Raw genomic sequence first — 15,870 nt, forward strand, 5'->3', positions numbered from 1 at the left:
TTAATTTATTTTTCATCTATTTTTATATATCTCATTTATATTTTTGAATACTTTTTGTACTTCTGAATGCAATTGTAGGTTCCTGGTTGAATTATACTGACAGATCTAATGAGTTTGAAGAAAAATTACTTTAGAATTTTAAAGTTAAATGAATCTTCATTGTAAGAATACAGTAGGTCAATGTGCACTGATGTGAGTTGGTCTGAGATTTTATTTTATTTCAGCATTAAGATTCCTCTATGAAATTAAACATCTATTCTTAAAATAATATGGTTAGGTTTAGAAAGGAAAGGAAAGGAATACATACTTTATTTGACCACACAATAAAGAAGGTGTTTCAAATAAAGATGCATGTGATTATTTTCCTGCACAGGTTGAGGAGTGCATCAGCTCATAGTAGGAAGACTGGTGCCCTGTGAATTCTATGATTTTCCATTATTTTCCTACTAATCAAACTGTTCAGTAGTGTCTCTTGACCTATACATGAAGATATCATGGAAGAGACCACTCCCATCAGAGTATAAATGTTACATCTTCAGGAAAAAGGTGATTAGTCAGAATAACTGATGGCACGTTCCTCTAAGAGGACAAGTGGAGCCCCAACAGGCCAACAGGTCAATATTCCTTCCATTAATCTGTCTGTATGTTTAGGTAATACACTAAGGTATATGTACAGTACAATTGTACTATTATTTCTTCTGGGTTTTTAGCCAGAGCAAAGCAGACTGATTAAATGAGATCCTTTCAGAGCCTTCACAAAACATACAATCATGAAATCTTTGATCAAGTAGTAACCAAAAATTAAAACTTTATGGCTTTCCATGTGGGATTTTCCTTTTTATAGTCTAGATGTTTGTCTGAACTATGAATGTGATAAAACGTTTTATCAAAACATTTTAGCTGTTAGACTTCAAAAGACTGGGCAGTATTTCCTTAGAACTAATTCAGAAGGTCAGAGTTTTTTTTCCTAGGAATTGCTAGAAAATGCTTTCTCAGAAGAGCATATGGAACATCCTTTCTTCTGTGCTAAAATGGGCCAGTCTAAAACTAGTCATGTCCAGTTTAGATACATAGTGCACTCACAATACTTGTTAGACCTGAATGCTGCAGTACATTTTGTTCTCTACACAAAAGAATAAATGTGTTGTACATAGACAGACCACTCATCCTGGCACCATTAAGGATTTCTTCTAGACAGGCATTATTTTTGGCCCTGAGGATGGCCGTAGCTCAAAATAAAGCTAAAAGTATGTGTTTGCAGCAGCTTTGTCATTTACTCCCCAAATCCATGATATACAGTAGAATAAACACACTGCCAATACCAGATGCAAGTCCCTGGCGTAGAGCATGCCTCCTGACACATAACAGGCTGAGATCCATTTTCACTCTGCACTTGTTAGGTAAAACTTTGCTATGTAACTTTTCTTTTTTTTTTTTTACCTTGCAGCCTTTGAACCATTAGTACACTAAGGTCATCTGGTTTCTAAAGCAGCACAGATCTGGTGCAGCCAGGTTTAATTTATATTTTAACATGTGGTATGTCATCTTTTATGGCTGACACTAAATTCTGCTGCATTCCTGTAGCTGATGAAGCAAAGTCAGATATGCTGGGGCTATTTATCTATTATCAGCATGTGATTTTTCAAAAATGTTTTATGTGTACTGTTCCAAAGTATAATCAACCATTATATTGTGCTATGGTGAGCAACACAGTGAATATTTTAGTTCACTGGAAAATGATGTGTGGAATATATATCACAGTACTGAAGCTTTCTGTCTAAGTCTCGCCTTAGTGTGGTTAGTATCTATTACAAATTCCATAATTCTGCAAGCACCTACACATCAGGGTAATTCTTTTTGGACACTACAAATATCAAGGTTCTTTAAATCGTAAACTACAGTCTTATGCTTTTAGCATAATGTTTTAGCATTTAGACCATTGATATATTTGCGAGAGCCAGTTCAGTACCGCTCAGAGACACATTTCTAGACAAGAACTCAAATGCTTAAAGTATAGTACTTGTGTGCAATGAGTTCATTGGAATGTGCTTGCCTCTGACAGCTCAATCCCAAGTCCACTGAAGAGACCTCTTCATAAACTTATATAGCCAATCATAGTTCTCCAGGGATTACCAATGTAGCTCCAAGGAAACAACATTCATGTTTACAGATCTAAGCATTTCATACTATAATTATCATAGTTTCTATAATTATCACAACTTTCTGGATTATGACCCTCAGCAGGGCTCAATGCATCTAATTAACATGATTAAAGCTCTTTCAGTTCAGTCCTTTGTGGAAAGATGTCCTTCAAAACCAGTTACAGAAAGCATACTTTCAAACTTTAAATGTTACAAGCTTATTTATTATGTAAGAAGCTGTGATGCTGCTGTGAGATTTATGTTCAAAAGGCAGAAAGTTTCTGAAAGAATGTTTGTGTTTGTACCATCTAGGCTAAAAAGATATGAGTTGAATTAATCTCTTTATTACAACATCATAATTATTATGCAACTACTGGAATAGAGCAGATTATGACCAAAGAGGTTTAACAAAGAAATTGAGACTCACAGAGTGGTGAAACGAAAGGAAAATAAATCTAATTAAACATAGAAGACAGCCTCTTTGTGATATGAAGACAAGATTTCTGTTGGAAGCATTCATAATCTCTCGGTCACCTTCCCTCATACAGTACTCATAAGTACAAATGTTTGCATCCTCACATAATCCAATGTGTTTAAGTGAACAGCATAACTAACCTTTATACACTTTAAAGCAGGTACAGTAGTACTGCACTGGATCCCCAACAAATGTTCACAGACAGATTTCAATATCTACAAACATGTAGAGACCTTGCATAGCCTGGTGTGGTTCCTACACCTAATGACAGCCAAATGAATAATAAAGAGAACACATAATCCCAAGTCAGTTCACAATTTGGTAGGTGCACCCTGTCCAACTCTGCTAAGCAGCTGACTGAAACAGCAGAGTGGGAACGAATATAGCACAACCACCCTGGTCCCTTTGTTGCCACGGCATTAGCACGGATGCTGACTATTCCCCCTTCTTCTCCTAATGCCTTACACAACCCACCCATGCACACACAGACAACCCAGCCATCCAGCCACCCAGCATCAATATGCCAAACACAGATCTGCCCATGCATTTTCTGCTTTTAATCCCTATGTGGCTACGAATTAAGTATATAATATATGCAATTATATGTAACTACTGAGTATATGTGCATTGTTACAGATTCATCTTTACTGCATTGAAACCTTTAGGTTAGTTCTGATATCTAATCTAAAATCTACAAATAGATAGATTTCAATGCTACCATGGACAATACCTTCCCAGACCAGAGGGAATATGTAGCAGACAAAAGCTTAGTAACGTAGATATGAAGTAATGCCAAATGACGACACATGGTGGCACTACCTTTTGTTATGGTAAACTAGAGTTTAAATTGTGTATAGAAGAAAATGAGTTCTATGTATTGCTGGAACTTATTACCAGGCTGTTTTTTCTGAACTGTCCTCCTTAATGAGTGGTGTAAAGAAGTTAGTGTCATGCTATATATTCTAGTCACGTATGACTCAACAAAATGAGTTACACTCATACTTTGCTTCGTGTGGACAACGTTTTATTTTGCCGATTAAAGGACCATGTAGAAATCTATGGAATAAAATCAGTCAAAAATAATTTTATGTAATTCAGAACATTTGTGTGTATTTTTTTTTTATTTACTCATGCGTAATTTAAAACTATTGTATGTAATTCTGTGTTTTGTAAGAGTTGAATTCCAAAATCTATGGCCACAACAGTTTACAGATACGAGATTTTGTGTGTTTGTTAGAGTACAACTCCAGAATATATGATTGACAGTTTACAGACACAATGCTAGTTTTCACAACACCTCTGTTACACGCACGACATGTGAATTATGCCCACAAAGTAGGGGTGGGCGAATCAATCCTAATATTGATACTATCGATACCAACTATGGAATTGATATCGGATCGGTACTAGCCTGCCAAGATTGATACTTTAGTTAAAAATTCTCTTATCTATTCTAAAGTACGTTGCTCCTGTTCATCAAAAAGCTTACATGTCTCTGAATAAGTTGCTCCTTTTATATCTTGACTTGTACGCACACGTTGCTCCGCCCCTGCTCTGCTGTGTTTAGTTGTCCTGAAAATCACGTGGCTCAGCTGCTCCAAGCGCAAGCATTTTTTGCTGCTCTGAATGAGAGATGACAGAAAGAAAGAGGAGCATTGTGTGGAGTTATTTTACCGAAGTAAATAAACACACTGCAAACTGCAATGTTTGTAGAACGTCTATTCACTACTGTGGCAACACCACCAATTTACACAAACTCATAAAACAACACAAAAATGAGAACGCTGAGCTCCAAAAGAAACGGAGAGAGGGGGAGGCAAATCCTTCAGACAGACCCCCAGCAGTGCCAGCACTGAGACAGAGGTCACTGGCCGAGTCCTTTCAGAGCGGCAATGGATATCCAGGTAGATATAGTGGTGAAATTAATATTTTAGTTATATTGGAGCTTCAGTATAAGTTAATGCTAAATTGTAAAAAATGTAACTGGTCATCATATTTGTTACTTTTTAACCTGCTATTTATATGAATTATCTTACTGGAATTTAAAAAAAAATTACCTTAAAACTATAATATGAAAATCTGAATATCCATTTTCTGTTAACTGTGAAAGGGACACTATAGGATTTTTATATTTTGCCTACATAGGCAAGATAGGCATTAGGCTAGACTTAATTACTTTGCTATTTCACCTAGGTGATTCCCCAAGAGCTATGAGTATTTCAAGGAGCCTTGCTGAAATGATTGCAAAGGACCTGCAACCTCTCTCTGTGGTCGAAGATGAGGGTTTTAGGAATTTTGTGAGGACACTCAATCCACATTACAGGATTCCAAGTATGAAAAATTTAATGGAATGGAAAATACCAGCAATGTATGAAGAGTGTCGTTCAAAAGTAAAAAAAAAAAAAAAAAAGAGCTCTAGATGTTTCAAACAGTGCTGTACTTACAACAGACATGTGGACATCAAGAGCCACAGACGCTTATTTAACTGTCTCATGCCATATTATTGATGAGAAATGGCAAATGCAAGCCTATGTCCTAAAAACCTGTAGTTTTTCAGGACGACACAGCGCTGACAACATTTGCTCCCAATTAAAAAGAGTCATTGATGAATGGGGCATAACAGACAAAGTTCAGGCTGTAATAACAGACAATGGTGCCAATATGGTTGCTGCTGTGTGCAAAGCAGGTTGGGCACATTATCCATGTTTTGCACACACTCTTAATTTGGTAGTAAAAGACTCCATTAAAGCTCTCCCTGATCTTCTTGATATCCAGCAGAGATGCATGGCTATTGTAGCTTTCTTTCACCACAGCACAAGAGCAGCAGAGAGGCTCATAAAAGTTCAGAATCAACTGAAGTCCCCAGAAAACAAACTGATACCATCAGTTGAAACAAGATGGAACTCTTTGTTCTATATGTTTGAGAGACTATTCGAGCAGAAGGAAGCTGTTACTACAGTCCTTAAGTGAGGAAGACTGGTCAATGATCAGGTCTGTCCATTGATGCTCTGAGACCATTTGAAGAAGTAACAAGAGAGATATCAACTGAAAAACATGTTTCAGTTTCAAAAGTGATTCCCCTGGTGTCACTACTTCTGAGATCAACGGCATCTAATCAGTGCCAAGGTAGCAAGCTAGCTGCTGAGCTGTCAGCACAATGCCAACGTCATTTCAGAGGTATTGAAACCTTTTATGCTGTCAGTACCTACCTGGACATAAGTTTTAAAAACCATGGGTTCCTTGACATGACAAATGTTGAACTTGTGAAAGGGCGACTCATCACTGAAATTAAGTCAATGAAGCAGACCTCAGATCTCAGTTTAGTGTCTGTTCCTGAACCAAGCTCAAGCTCGGCCACAAGCTCTGCCTCAGCAATGGCTATTGCAACTACCTCAAGCTCCCCTGCAGGGACAGCTGCAAAAGGTCCAGCTGCATCGCACAACTGGCACTGATGCCTTAATTGAAATGTGGCGGTACTCAGAAGAGGAGCCAATTCCACAGGATCAAGACCCACTACTTTGGTGGAAAAAGAATGAACCGGTGTTCCCATCTCTTCAAGCTTGCCAAGAAACACATGGGAGTCATCTCTACCTGCAGAAAGGATTTTCTCGAAGGTAGGACAGTTAGAAGCCAGAGAGGTGTAATAAAAGGGAAACATGTAAACATGTTATTGTTTCTGAACAAAAACCTCTAAGTCTTAACAGGGTGTCAAGGTTTAAAAGGGGGCTGCAGGAAATATTTCCTTGGACATAGGAGGGCTTTGGGGTATAAAGCCAAATACAGACTCAGATGCAATAGTATGTGCTTTTGTTTAGTTATTTGCACTTTATTTACTTCACTTTTACGAACTGTGCACTTTTTTTTTATAAAATGAGGCAAATGTGTTAATGAAAGGGATACATTTTATTTTATTTTGAACAAAACAGTTAACGAAAACTGTTAAAAAAAAGATTTAAAAACATTTGTTCTCCAGTAATAATTTTGTGCACTTTGTTTATTTAAAATATATTTGAGCAGTGTATTTGTTTTAAAATTTATTTGTTTAAAGACAAAGAAGTGCTAAAAGAGAAATTGTTTTATTATATTATTGTTTCTGAACAAAAATCCTGGACTCAAGGAAAGAAAAATATATGTTTAAAAAATTTCATTGTTCTCTAGTAATACTTTTGCAAATTCAGTTCATTACAGTAAAAAAAAATTTTTTTAATTTGGCTTAGAAGTGTTTAAAATCTGTCCTGGGTGTTAACATACACATAAATACAGATGCTTTGAGAGCACAAATTATAAAATCTTTTAGTGTTCAAGAAAATTTATTCTGATTTAGCATATTAATGATGCATTCACTTCATAAATCATAACAAACTGCTCTACCCTACAGGAAAGTAGATGCAGGCTCAAGTTCATGCTTTTAAAAGTAAAAGTATCGGTATCAATATTGGTGATACTGGCCCTGTATTTACTTGGTATCGGATTGATACCAAATTTTGCAGTATCGCCCACCCCTACCACAAAGTGCGGTGTGTGAAACAACTGTCAAAAATACATCATCAAGGTCACAGGCATTACTATCTGAAGGTAGATGAATTGATTTTTTTTGTTTTTTTTGCAAAAAATACAAAAACAATAAGGCAATACAAGATCATAAGAAGATCCTTAAGAACAAAGCACCAATCAAAATGAAAATAAACTAAGAAAAATAAGAAAAAGAATGACACAGTAGGGTCTTCTAATAGTTTAAATTTCTGCAATAAACTAAACAGTCTTCTTCCAGTTTTACATTTTAACAATCTACAGATTTACAGAACATCCAAAATTCCTTTTGAAAAACAGAAAACGATGGCTGTTTTAAGGGACTTACATTTATAAATATAAAATTTGCCCAAAATGAAAATAATATTCAGTACAAATTGAGTATATACATCTTCCATCAATAAACCAAAAATTATATCATTTTTAGAAAATTGAGAAGACAGCTTTATTTAAACTTTAAGCCACTCGAATGTATCAGACCAAAAGGCACTACTGAATGAACAGTCAAAGAATAAATGTAACTAGAATGCTGCATTTCCAGAAGAAAATGCGAGTGTGATTGTGAATATGTTGCTTGAACTATTGCAAGACATGCTCAGATAATTAAAAAAAAAAAAAACCCTCCTCACTCTAGCTGACGTCACACACACACACACACACACACACACGCACACAGTAGCGGTCGGAAGTCCGTGAAAAATCCATTTAAAAACCATCTAAAAACAACTACAATACTTATCAGCATGAAAACTAGTAGCACACCTAAGCAGCATTTTAGCGTTGTAAGCATGTTTCTAGCTATTACCGTTTAAGCGATGTGTTGCTTAAACTATTGCAAGACATTCTGAAATAATACATAAATACAACTCCGAGCGGGTCTCGAACCCGGGTCTGCAGCATGGCGGACGCGCTAACAACGTACCACAAGGGATAAAAGCCATCACTGGCAAGTTAACTTATAAAGATGAGGTTTACATCACAGCACTTAGTGCTACACTCGGTTACAAATATAAAAGCTATACATGCTTAAACTATTGCAAGACATTCTCAAATAATATATACAAACTAAAGTCACAGTTAAAATATGAAGTTTAAACGAACTAGTGTGTGCGCTGGGAACAGTTTAAAGACGATGCGTCCAACCTCCTCCCTCACTCTAGCTGACGTCACACACACACCGTGATGCATTTAATATGCATATAAAATAAACTATAATACTTATCAGCATGAAAAGTAATAGCACACTTAAGCACAACATGAGCAACATTTTAACGTTGGAACCATGTTTCTAGCGTGTGCAGGAAGTGAAGTCCGTAAAAATGCATTGAAAAATTAATTTAAGCACGGGCGCGCTAATAAATCAGCTAAACTGTAGCTTATAATACTCCTGAGATCAGTGGAGTAAAGGGAGTAAAAGCAAGGTGACTTATAAGCAAGTTGAAACAGGCTTTATACAACTCGCTGCACGGCACCTAGCGCAAGCCTCCGTTACATATATAAAAACTATACATGCTTAAACTATTGCAAAAATTATCGAATAATAAACACAAACTAAAGTTACAGTTAAAATATCAAGTCTAAACGAACCAGCATGTGTGCTCTGCTTAAATATCAGTTTAAAGACGATACGACTTAAAAACAAACCTCTTCACTCACTCTAGCTGACGTCTCACACACACACACACACACACACACTCACACACAGCAGCGGTCTGAAGTCCGTGAAAAATACATTTACAAATCCATATAAAAAACTATAATACTTACCAGCATGAAAAGTAATAGCACGCCTAAGCAGCATTTTAGCGTTGGAACCATGTTTCTAGCTATTACCCTTTAGGACTGGTAATGTTTTACATGCTTGTTTACGACATCTACAGATGCGTTTACGGGACATACTGAAAATCCCCGAGAAAGACCGAACTGTACGGAAACCAGGAAGCCCGTGAAAAATGCATGTACAAATTAATATAAAATAAACTACAATACTTATCAGCATGAAAAGTAATGGCACACATAAGCATAACATGGGCAACATTTTAGCGTTGGAACCAGGTTTCTAGCTATTACCGTTTAGGACTAGTAACGTTTTACATGCTTGTTTACGACAGCTTCCGAAAATCTCCGAGAAAACCCGAACTGTGCGCGTTCTCCTTAAATGCCCGTGCGGAAACCAGGAAGTGAAGTCCGCAACGATCGCATTTAATATTAATATAAAATAAACTACAATACTTTTCAACATGAAAAGTAATAGCACACTTAAGAAACACATGATGAACATTTTAGCGTTGGAACCAGAATTTTAGCTATTACCGTTTAGGACTAGTAGCGCGCCCAGGAAACGGAATAATAATAATAATAATAATAATAATAATAATAATAAATAGTGACGATAACAAGACGCAATCACACTAATAACAATTTTAAAGTGTACTTCCCTGGCTTTGAGGGGGCATGGGAAAGAAGAGATACATGGCTCTTAATTTAAAAATAGAGCTCTTGGGAAAAAGTTGAGTCACGTTATTTCGACTAACTTTATTTGAAAATTTATTTTGGGTCAATAAAGTTCTTATTAATTTATTTGGCAGGCTACACCTAATACAATCTTGCCCACTTATTATTAAAGAAGGTATATGAAGAGCTTCAGTTACACTGGGCACTGTATTACTAACCAACAGTACAAAGGCTTCTGGAATACAGTTCAATACCCTATTATATTGCTTGTAATCACAATGAATATTATATTTTCCACAAAAAGTACTGTGATCCCTGAGGGCTAATCTCATCTACTGTAGTTAAGCTATCTCTGTAATATTACTTCTCTCTGTTATTAGTGATAACTAACCCTTAAACATGTCTGGAAAAAAAAGGATTAGCTCTTTAAAAAAGATTAGTTTTTTGCTAAACTACAGTGAGGGAAAAAATTATTTGATCCCCTGCTGATTTTGTATGTTTGCCCACTGACAAAGAAATGATCAGTCTGTAATTTTAATGGTAGGTGTATTTGAACAGTGAGAGGCAGAATAACAACAAAAAAATCCAGAAAAACGCATTTCATAAAAGTTATACATTGATTTGCATTTTAATGAGTGAAATGAGTATTTGATCCCCTATCAATCAGAAAGATTTCTGGCTCCCAGGTGTCTTTTATACAGGTAAGGAGCTGAGATTACAGTAGGAGCACTCTCGGGGCGTGCTCTTAATCTCAGCTGGTTAACTGTATGAAAGACACCTGTCCACAGAAGGAAGCAGTCAATCAGATTCCAAACTCTCCTTCATGGCCAAGACCAAAGAGCTGTCCATGGATGTCAGGGACAAGATTGTAGACCTACACAAGGCTGGAATGAGCTACAAGACCATCGCCAAGCAGCTTGGTGAGAAGGTGATAACAGTTGGTGCGATTATTCCCAAATGGAAGAAACACAAAAGGACTGTCAATCTTCCTCGGTCTGGGGCTCCATGCAAGATCTCACCTCATGGAGTTTCAATGATCATGAGAACGGCGAGGAATCAGCCCAGAATTACACTGGAGGATTTTGTCAATGATCTCAAGGCAGCTGGGACCATAGTCACCAAGAAAACAATTGGTAACACACTACGCCGTGAAAGACTGAAATCCAGTAGCGACCGCAAGGTCCCCCTGCTAAAGAAAGCACATGTACAGGCTCATCTGAAGTTTGCCAGTGAACATCTGAATGATTCAGAGGTCATGTGGTCAAATGAGACCAAAATCCAGCTCTTTGGCATCAACTCAACTCGCCGTGTTTGGAGGAGGAGGAATGCTGCCTATGACTCCAAGAAGACCATCCCCACAGTCAAACATGGAGGTGGAAACATTATGCTTTGGGGGTGTTTTTCTGCTAAGGGGACAGGACAACCGCACCGCATCAAAGGGACGATGGACGGAGCCATGTACCATCAAATCTTGAGTGAGAACCTCCTTCCCTCAGCCAGGGCATTGAAAATGGGTAGTGGATGCAAAGAGGAGTGGGCCCAAATTCCTTGAGATGTGAGATGTGTGCAAACCTGGTGGCCAACTATAAGAAATGTCTGACGTCTGTGATTGCCAACAAGGGTTTGCCACCAAGTACTAAGTCATGTTTTGCAAAGGGGTCAAATACTTATTTCACTCAATAAAATGCAAATCAATGTATAACTTTTTTGAAATGTGTTTTTCTGGATTTTTTTGTTGTTATTCTGTCTCTCAATGTTCAGATAAACTTACCATTAAAATTACAGACTGATCATTTCTTTGTCAGTGGGCAAACGTACAAAATCAGCAGGGGATCAAATAATTTTTTCCCTCACTGTAGCTATCCTGTGGCTACTACAGATCACCAGCTTCCAACTCTTCTTCACCCCTTACACCGTGACCCATTACAACTCTCACTCATTTTTTGGAATATCTGCTCCATTTCTTCCCAATATTGATTTTACCTTTCTTTGTGAGGGAGGTGGCAATACGTCACAGCCACGATGGACTATTCCTCCCTAGACCCCATTTCCCTCTCCACACTATTTATTTTTTCATTTCTTCTTTTGTTGTATGCTCCATTTTCTCCAGTGATTGTGCTCACCTTTTTTGTATTTCCACAAATAGCTCCCTGTTTAATTTATATGTTTTGCCTTAGTGGTTTGACCATTGTGTGTTTGCATTTGCACAAAATTGGTATGGTTGCCAGCATGCTGTACTGTATTAGCACTGTTTTCACTGTGCTTAGCATTGTGTTTTCTTGCCTTGCCTTGCCTCAGTCTAGTTCCTGGTTTCAGCTTTCCTAGTTTTTAGTTCTTCATTGCATCAACTCCCAAGACTCCATGACAGCCAAATAATAATTACACAAAAACCACAGCTACATCCACAGTAGTGGGATTTAAAAGAAGAGCAGTTATAAATTATGGCAACAGACCAAATGTCATCACAGTTATATCATGACAAAACAAAAACGGACGTAGCCTTTTCTTTTATATCACATGGATGGCTGTGTGTGTCACTTAACAGGGGAACACACGCCACCAGGATTCATCAAAGGATCCTCTGTGGCGATCATCAAGAGCACCAAATTCCTTGGTGTACATCTGGCGGAGAACCTCACCTGGTCACTCAACACCAGCTCCATCACCAAAAAACCCCAGCAGCATCTCTACTTCTTGCAGAGGCTTAGGAAAGCCCATCTCCCTGCCCCCATCCTGACTGTGTTCTACAGAGGGACCATCAAGAGCGTCCTCAGCAGCTGCATCATTGCCTTGTTTGGGAATTATACCTTCTCGGTGCCTCTGAAGTGGCTCTTGACTTGACTATGGGAAGAATCCTTGGGTCCTGACATCCATGTGGATGTTACTTTTACAACTACCTAACCATACCAACTACCTAAGCAATGTTGCAGATCATGGAAACGGTATTCCCTGATGGCTGTGGCATCTTTCAGCAGGATAATGCGTTGTGCCACAAAGCAAAAATGGTTCAGGAATGGTTTAATGAGCACAACAACGAGTTTGAGGTGTTCACTTGGCCTCCAAATTATCCAGATCCGATCCAATCGGGCATCTGTTGGTTGTGCTGGGCAAACAAACCCATGGAGGCCCCACATCTGCAACTTACAGGACTTAAAGGATCTGCTGCTAACATCTTGGTACCAGATACCACAGCACACATAAGGTCAGGCCTGTTTTGGCAGCAAAAGGGGGGCCAACACAATATCAGGTAGGTGGTCATAATGTTATGGCTGATCATTGTATATAGATAGATAGATAGATAGATAGATAGATAGATAGATAGATAGATAGATAGATAGATAGATAGATAGATAGATGCTTCAGCACACCAAATAGTATGGACAATTTCATGCTCCCAACTTTGTAGGATGAAACTTTGGGGATGGTCCCTTCCTATTCCATCATCACTGCGCACAAGTGCACAAAGCAAGGTCCATGAAGGTGTGGATGAACATGACTCGAACTTGACAGGATGAGTCCTGACCTCAACCTGATAAAACACCTTTGGGATGAATTACAGCAGAGACTCTGAGCCATTCCAAAACTGGGACGTCTGCCTTTACATGCACATAAATTTAATATGGAGTTGGCCTGCCCTTTGCAGCTATAACAGCTTCAACTCTTCAAGGAAGGCTTTCCACAAAGTTTAAGTGTGTTTATGGGAATTTTTGACCAATCCATTAGAAGTGCATTTGTGAGGTCAGGCACTGATGTTGGATGAGAAGGCCTAGCTCACAGTCTCCACTCTAATTCAAAGATATTCTATAGGGTTGAGGACTCTGTGAAGTTCCTCCACACCAGACTCACTCATCCATGTCTTTATGGACCTTGCTTTGTGCACTGGTGTGCACGGATGGTGGCTATGAGGTGGCTGTCTCCTACAACGTGCACTGTGTGGCTTCAACTCTGGGTATTAAGGCTCACTCCTCTTGCATTAGTGTATCACATTGTCCAGCACTCTGGCTAGAGATGTTCCTCTCCAGGATATTTGTCCTGTGATGGGTTGGTCCTCTCCACACACCCATATCAGGTTCAGTAACCATGACCTGGACCCCACTCCTGGGTCTTACAGGGCTAATGGTGCTCTGCTCCCAGCTCTTTCATGTCCTTTCAGGACCTCTAGAACAGATCTCCTGGCATGTTGTGGTGTTGGCAGTGGCATTCCCATAGCATCAGCTATGACTCAGCATCAAGTTCCCTCAGAAGGGCGGTACACCAGGTTACATATGTAACCTGATTTCCTGAGAAAGGAACGAGATGCTTCATCACTTGCCACACTCCAAGCATCCACTTGTGCTTCCTTCAGACAAGCAGAAGTTGGAGTAATGCCCTTTTATAGAGTAATGCCCTTTTATGGTTTTGCTAGCATGCTCTGGGGAACCAGGTTACAGGTATAACCTGGTGTAGTTTTTTTAGCCTGTTTCTCATATATTTTAGGCTCTTATTATTGTAGTATCAATGTATCCTTTATATATAGAAACCAGTTTGCTGAGATTTAGTGTGATTGCAAATAATTTACTTATCATTAATAAGACATTAATGACAATCAGACTAAATATAAGTATATTCTCAATGTATTTCACTACTTTTCTATGTTTATTTGTCTTTTTTACCATTTGTGTATCAGTTGATTACAGTAAACATCTATTTAATTTTATCTTAAATTTATGCTACATCATACTCATATTGACACCAAATATACTGCATAAAGGATGATCTGCTTTATTAGTACACATTTGCTATTGACTGATTTTTTTCAGGATTAGGGTATGAGACCTAAATCAGCAGGTCAGTTTAATCAGAGAATCCCAGAAGCAACAAAGCTTGAGTTGAGTTTGAGAGAACCATTTTTACAAGAAATACATATATACACACAGAAATTTATATATATACATACAGCTCTGGAAAAAAATAAGAGACCACTCCAAAATAATCAGTTTATTATGGTTTTTTCTTACAGGTGCATGTACTGGTGAGATGAACAGTTTTGCTTCATTTTTTGTGAACTGCTGACAATATTTCTCCTATAACTATTGTTATTTAGAGTGTATATTTAAAGGAAATGACAACACATCAAAATAACCCAAGATACTGCAGTATTTGCAGAGCTTTAATAACTCAAACAAAACAAAAAATAACATAAATCGCTAAATACCATAAAGAAATCAGTATTTGGTGGAATAACCCCGATTTGCATGCGTTTTTTTCAGTTCATTAAGGAACCAGGGGTGTACTCACTTTTGTTTGCCAACGGTTTAGACAACAGTTTGTGTGTTGAGTTATTTTGAGGGGACAGCAAATTTACACTGTTAAACAGGCTGTACACTCACTACTTTACATTGTAGCATTATGTCATTTCTTCAGTGTTGTCACATGAAAAGATATAATAAAATATATATAATATATTAAAAGTATTTTATTATAAAATATAATAAAATATTTACAAAAATGTGAGGGGTGCACTCACTTTTATGACATACTGTATATATATATATATATATATATATATATAGTTATGTGAAAAAATTAGGACACCCCATGAAAGCCTATATACATATATATATATATATATATATACCCACCATGCATGGGGAGAACATGCAAACTTCACACACACAGTGAGCGCTCGGTGGGTTGGTGGGTTTTTGACATGCTACTAGGCTGATTGGAGTCTCTAAATTGCCCGTAGTGTGTGATTGCGTGAGTGAATGAGTGTGTGCATGTGCCCTACAAAGGTTGGCATTCTGTCCAGGGTGTATCCTGCCTTGATGCCCGATGATGCCTGAGATAGGCACAGGCTCCCTGTGACCTGAGAATAGATCGGATAAGTGGAACAGACAATGAAATGAAATGAAAAAATATATATACACTACAAGTCAAAAGTTTGGACACACCTTCCAATTCCATGGTCTTTCCTGATGTTTATTTCTTTCTACACTGTAAAACAATGCTGAAGGCAGCCGAAATACACAATAATGTCCTTTGAACAGTTGATATTGAGATAGGTCTGCTACTTATGCTCTGTAAAGCCTTCATAACGGCTCTAATCTGAGGTGCTGTTAATTGGTGATTTCTGAGGCTGGCAACTCTAAATGAACTTCTCCTCTGCAGCAGAGGTAAATTTTGGTCTTGCTTTTTTACTGGGATGGTCTTCATGTGAGCCAGTTTCATCATGGTGCTTGATGGGTTTTGCAAATGCACTTGACAATACTGTTCTTGCAAGAACTATTC

At 37.9% G+C, this 15,870-nt stretch overlaps 1 protein-coding gene across 6 annotated transcripts in view; it reads right to left on the minus strand.

The window, feature by feature from the left end:
* The window catches only part of drp2 (dystrophin related protein 2), a 171,416-nt gene that overhangs the window by 115,904 nt on the left and 39,642 nt on the right, over window positions 1-15,870 (minus strand). Inside the window, exon 2 of one of the 6 annotated variants that reach the window (XM_058396896.1) lies at window positions 4,106-4,238. The exons of the other annotated variants lie outside the window; for them this stretch is intronic. The gene's annotated coding sequence lies outside the window, so the exon portion shown is untranslated. The remainder of the gene's footprint in view (window positions 1-4,105; window positions 4,239-15,870) is intronic. 6 annotated transcript variants of the gene reach the window in all.

The sequence above is a fragment of the Hemibagrus wyckioides genome, linkage group LG08, assembly GCF_019097595.1.
Source record: "Hemibagrus wyckioides isolate EC202008001 linkage group LG08, SWU_Hwy_1.0, whole genome shotgun sequence".
Classification (NCBI taxonomy): Eukaryota; Metazoa; Chordata; class Actinopteri; order Siluriformes; family Bagridae; genus Hemibagrus; species Hemibagrus wyckioides.